This window comes from Arvicanthis niloticus, chromosome 26, assembly GCF_011762505.2.
Source record: "Arvicanthis niloticus isolate mArvNil1 chromosome 26, mArvNil1.pat.X, whole genome shotgun sequence".
Lineage (NCBI taxonomy): Eukaryota > Metazoa > Chordata > Mammalia > Rodentia > Muridae > Arvicanthis > Arvicanthis niloticus.
In genome coordinates this window covers 2,533,300-2,540,036 of record NC_133434.1, presented here as the reverse complement: position 1 = coordinate 2,540,036, position 6,737 = coordinate 2,533,300, and positions in this window count along the sequence as shown.

Sequence of the window (6,737 nt, the reverse complement as noted above, 5' to 3'; positions counted from 1 at the left end):
TCATATCTAATCAATTTCATCAAAGGATTCATAATCAGCTCAAGTCTGCTCTAGAAATCAAACATATGAAAACGAGCAACATCGAATGGAAACTCTGACCCTGATGATTTCTGATCTATATTTAGTCTGTGAATACAATTACATGATCAAAATAAGTAATCACATATTACAACTGAAGAATCATTTTCTGTAATGATACCCAAGCCTATGAGTAAAGAAAGTAAAATCCGTTCTTCTGAGAAGAGATTAGAAAGTGTTTTCATTTGCATTTTTTGTTGGATCCTTAGGTTCAAGCCAGACCTTAATGTGAAGATCCCTGTAATCAACTGACAGAAGTTTAAATTCCCATTTCATTTATGCAAATTCAGGAGAACCTCAAATTTCTGCAAAGTTCTCCAAGGCTAGAGGATACAAGAAAGATAAACAGAATAACTTAATGCTTCCTCTATGGCATATTCCCAGAGCTGCACTGATATCCAATGTTGAGTTACTTTCAAGGTAGGAAGCACCAGTGCCAGGAGAGAATTACTTAACAGGTCCATCATCAATTTCCAGTCATAGAGTGAGTGAACAAACTCCTATCCAACAAGAACTCTCATAAACAACCACTTCAGAGTAGTGAATTACCAGAACTTCTATTTGGCAGTCAAACTATCAAGAACAAGGTTCTTCAGACTGAAGTAGATTCCAGTATCACAGAACTTCCCGCCTTTAGAAGCCAGCATTTATTCTCCAACAAAAACAAACCCTGGTGCTGTCATATTTCTATTGCAAGAACAATTCCACATAGAGAGTTCATTAATGACAAAACTCTGGCTGTATGTGATAGCATTCATGTACCTCTACCTCAACATCTATATGGAAACTGTAGAGTCTAGAACCATGAAGCAGGCTCACTTCAGTATGTGTTGCCTCCATTCAATTAAAGAGGCAAGATATACCGGTAACCTAGCCACCAATTTTCAGAACACAATTATATATCCCTTCAGAGCTCTTAGGGAAAAGAAGAAAGTGTTGAAAACCGATGACTGCATAGCTTGTCTATGTAGAGAACAGTGTGCTGGTGTAATCTCACAGACAGATGTGTTAAGAACAGCTGGGCATTCTTCCTGTAGTGTGTACAACACACACTCAACAAATCAAATCTGAAGGCTACTCTCTGAGACGATGCAAATAGCACTCATTCTAAATCCCACAGTGGTGGGATTCTGATGTTGCCGGTATCTTAGGTTACTTCTCCTTCCGTACTTACTCTTTGCTACAGATACATAGAGAAGAATTAAGCTACTTGACTTTCAACTCATGTCATCCTCTCCAAGATCCTTCTCTGATCCCTCCATCACTAGGAGGCCGACTGTAATCTGAGTGGCATTAATAGTTCCTCTTTATGTATTCATGCATTTCATGCTTTCAGTGACATTTTGTCAAGTGCAAGGCACCAAAAGTATGAAGGACTGACCTGCACTGTATTTCCTGAGTGGCCATTTTTTGCTTTACATATGTGCTCTTCTCTGAGCCTCACAGCTATGATGTGAGTTCTAAATGAGAAAAAGGTACATTTCCAATCCATTGCTGATTATACAAGAACCTAGAGAAAATAAGTGATTTAACACACTAGGTGATTAAAATAATGGATGTGATCCAGCATTTATGTGTCTTAACTCATATGCTAACCTCTGATCCAAAGGGGTGTGTGTGTGTGTGTGTGTGTGTGTGTGTGTGTGTGTGTGTATTATGTTCTTTTTTCTGGCAGGGTCTCACTATAAAACCCAAACTGATTTGTGCTTCACAATCCTCCACCTCAGCCTCCCAGTAAAGGTGGGATCACAGAGAGGTGTCACAATGCTGACAATTCTGAGCTTTTAACTGAATAGAATCCTTCATAGACTATTCTCTCAAAATACTTACTTTGATAGTCATGTAACCCTACTGAGATTCAAGCCCAGCCAACAAAATGAGACAAGAAGTCGAGACCTGATGCTATGCTATATTCCAGTTAATTCAAATGCTGCCAACTAAAAACTTAGCAGAATTTTCATAGGCCAAATACAAAGAGAGTATCAACTATTCAGTTCTTGCAAGGTACCAATCATCTACTATGCGATTTTTCTTGACATTTCTCTTCAAATACCTACAATAATCTTTTCCCACAGGTATCACCATTTGCTTGCAAAATAAATAAATAAATAAATAAATAAGGTCTATTTAAACCACATGCATGTAGTCACATAGCTAATGAGTGACCAGAGTGAAAGTCAAACATGGATTTTTCAGATTGGAAAGTCTAAGCTCTTCCCACAGAGGACAGGGAGATGCTGTGAGTCTGTACAAACAACCTGGGATCCAGGTCACATCAAACATTTCAACTTCCAGAGAGAGTAACCCTGAATTATTAGCCTGACTTTGTAACACCTGGAAAGTCTGAGCGGTAACATTGGGAAAACAAACACATTCAGAAATAACTTCAAATACTCTTATGAGTAAGAGGCCAGGCTTATAAAATCCTATCACAGCCCTGCAGAAAGAATGGCCACCTAGCAGGCAATGATTGGTGTTCTTTCATAAATGCATCACATAATATTCTATACCACCAAACTTCCCAACATACTGATACTAGCTGGTTACTTTTGGGAGAGTTCTGTGCACAAGGCTACAATTTTCCTAACCATACTCATAGACATGCTTCAGTTTTGCTGAAGGAAGATACGAACCCCTTAAAACTCAATAGCAATACAACAAAACTTGTTGGATGGTCCAGGCTCTGCTAAAGGTCGAGACACTCCAGGACAAGTTCTTCTGTGAAGGAAAGTAGACTCCTGTCTGTGGGGAGCTGACAGAAGGTGGCTATCATCCTTGAAGCCATCTTGAGCCATATATCCTGACAAAAGACTTGATTACAATAGCCTACAACAGCTGAGCACACTCTGATAACATCTTGGTTTAGATACCCAGGATCTTTCCTTTGGTGTGTGTGACTTAAGGGCGTGACTTAGAGATCAGATTTAGAGACAAGGCCTAAGGGCATGACTTAAAGGCGTGATTTAGAGGCGTGGCTTAGAAGTGAGACATATAAAAGGTGAGAGGCAGACAGAAGAGTTCAGTACAACTTAGAATAGGAATTAGGCATTGAGGAAGAAGACACTTGGACTAGAGAACTCAGAAGAAATTATTATTAGGTATTAGGCACCAGGCACTTGGAGGTAGAACTTGGAATTAGACATTAGCCACTTAGCACTTGGAAGAAGAAACTTGGAACTTGGAGGTACTAGGGACTAGGAACTAGGGACTAGGAACTCAAGACTTGGGACTTGGACTAGGAAGAGAGACTGAAGAATAAACGGGATTGAATCACACTCTGTCTGGTCTCCATTCCTCATGCCCGTCCTCACTCTCTTTCTGAACCCTGACCCTTGGACCAGAGAAGCTTGGGGCAGTACGGGCTCTAACAACTTAGCCCTCAAGGCTTTTGGCAGTGCGGGTTCGAACACCGACAGAGCGGTCCCTGACATTTTGGCCCCCAAGCCTGGGACAGCTTGGGCTGCATTACCTGTCTACTTCTCCAATGGTCTTCTATACCAGACCTAGCCTCCATGTTGCCATCACAAAGAAAGAGTCAGGGTGTCAAGTGAGATTGCTGTAGAAATTCAGCCTAGAAAGATACATACATTTCCTGCATCTCTCATTAGTAAACATCCGACACACATCCTTCTCAATACAAGAGGCTGTGGAACTCACCAGTATCTGAAAAGATGAAAGTGTATTTTCTATTCTAGTTTTTAAAGGACAATTAATTCATCATCCATACATCATAAAAATGAATGTTTTGATTTTCCTTTTAGGGTCATTCTTTACCTTTCCCCATCCTAATCCATGCCCTAAAAAGTGGAACCTGCATCAGTTGTTCACCTGACCTTGGACTTCCTATGCCTTGGACTTCCTTCTTGTCTCTCTTCTGCTCCTGAACCAGTAGGGGAGGATAACCAAGTCAAGATAATGGTTCCATTGTATTGCTGTTATCACCACAGATGGAGCTAGGGATTCCCATTGTCCAATTCTATTCTGTCTTTGTGGGTTCTCAAATTTCATCACTTCGGGAACCTCAATCACCTACTTTTAAGATCATGGAAGTACCACACAAATTCTTGTGGTTTCCCTAAATTTATCCACATCTTTGTAAATAGTCTCAACTAAATCCTGCTTGGATTTAGGACTGAGTGTCTTGATCTACACAATTGACACTGTGATTCCACAAGAGAGATTATACACACACACACACACACACACACACACACACACACACACACACATACACATAGACGTTCACTCATGGGTCCTACTGAATACTCTGCTATTTGGATTGGATATTTATCAATTTTTTAGCAAAGCCTACTATTAATAATCTCATCAATTAGTGTATCAATCAGTGTACCTTATTTTTTTTTGATTGCTTTTATCCTGAGTATTTTCAGAAACATTGATTTCTTTTCTATAGAATTCTTTCCTTACCATAGAAAATTATCCAGAAATATCCCCAGCCCAGAGTGCATTGCTCTCCATTACTCAAGCAGTTTTTGCTCACTCCAGACACATTGTCACCCATCCTCCATGTCACAATGGTGCCAAATACATACAGTATGTTGGCCAAATCAAGCCGTCTTGTAAATGAACTTTAAATAAAACATAGCCACAGTCATTTACTTATTATGTTGTTTGGCTAGTTTCATATGAAACGACGGGGATTAGAAATGAAGGCAGAGACTCCATAACCTACCAACCTAAAATATTTCTTTTCTGTATCCTTCTCAAGAGAAGTATATTGCTCTATAGTCATACCACAATATCACCTAAAACAGTCAAATATCACATTATTTAAGGACAATAATGAGGGCTGCCACTTGCACTGCAGCTGCCTATAAAATATCAAATCTGATGTGGACTACAATCCTGCCCTTTCCACAAAACATTTCCAATGTCTGTAGTTCAACATTTGCATTTGATGGATGTAACCCTAATTAGCATTTCCTTTATAATGTCTAATAGACGTATTTGTGTCTGCTTCTCTGTATTAGATTTAAAAGAAAGCTGCAGACAAGAATTACAATTTATGTATCTGTAGATCTTCTTTGATACCTGCAAAATGCCTGGCATGTCATTGAATACGTGAATGTCTACAGCCCCAGGAATCATCAGTTTTTCTGGTAATCAGGAAATAGTATGATCATGGTACTTAGAAAAAAACATGAAGAATATGATTCCATAGAAATCTAAAAAAGAGGAAAAGTGTTTAAAAATATCATCCTTAAAGACACAAGTGTGCACAGTTGAGAACAAATAACTAACGCTTCCCATTTACAGCCAGAAGGCAGCAGGAGCCCCAATGAAATAGCTTGAGCCAATGTCAGAACTCACACATTGACACGATGGAGTTTTCTGAGCCAGAATTAGTCAGTTAAATACCAGTAGGTGGCTTTGTGGGGTGCCTCAACATCCTTTAGTATAGATCACTTAAAAATATCTTCAGTCCCACAATTAACAGCACTAATTTCTGTATTTTGACAACCAGATTTCCTGTGTTTTATGATATTAGGTTCAATTATCATTCCTTCAGATCTCAGAATGACCTTGCAGGTTTAAGTACAGCTTTGTATTAATATTCAAAAGTGAATAGAAAGACCATAAAGTAAGTACCCAGCAGTGCTACCTGTCAAAGAGATAAACAAAGAGAGAGGAGAGAGAGACAGAGAGAGAGAGAGAGAGAGAGAGAGAGAGAGAGAGAGAAAGAGAGAGAGAGAAGATGGGCAGAGAGAGTCAGTCAATTGCCAGTATGTGAAAACTCAAACTGAAAAGCACATTGTTCTAGTGGGGGAGGGGTTTGTCAACTAGAATTAGGCAGCAAGGTAATAACTCCTTTGAGGAGCTGTGAGCCCATATCTAGCATTAAATGCCCTGACCAGAGGGCAGGTATAGTGGGGGAAAGAGGAAAGTAGAGGGCCTCTATAATCTCTCAAAAACTGTTCTTTTAATTAATGTCCCCCCAGGAAACACATCAAAGTTTTATTTGCAGGTCTTTTTCTCCCTGTCAAACATGTGTCTTGGCCATGTGAAAACAAATGGCCATGGATGTATTCTAACAGATCTTAGTTTAAGAGAGAGGCAGGCTACATCTAGCCTGCATGCTGAAGTTTGTTCCAGGAAATTCCCAGTTCTGCAATAGAACGCTAGGGTTTTCTAGGTCATTGGCTTTTCTTTGCTATGTGCTATGACAAATCTGGTTGATGGGCATAGCAAAAGCTTTCAGGAGGCCTGAGCTAGCTGGGAAGTGTAAACATCCCTCACACCTCAACCTGTTTGTGCCAGGATGGCATGCCCTGAAGGCTGGCCCTTTCCCATGCTGTGCAGGTAGTATTTGCTAATGTCCACCAAAGACCCAGTGTCCTGGAGATGAAACCACTAAATGGAAATGGTGAGAACAAAATTTCTTTTAAAGATACCTCATTTTGCAGATGAAGAAACAGGGCACCAGAAGCAAGCAACTTAGGATCAGGGAACTATGGAGTGCTGCCTGTAAGCTTAAAAGTGTTGGTGGTTTGTTTTTATTACACCCTCTTACAGTGACTGCAGGTTGGCTTTTCCACTCTTCTGAGCAGCCGCTCTATAAAGTGCCATGGAGGTAAGGTGAGGTGGATGGGACACTCTGCAGCCTGAGCATGCCAGGTCATCGGAGCTTCCAAATCCCT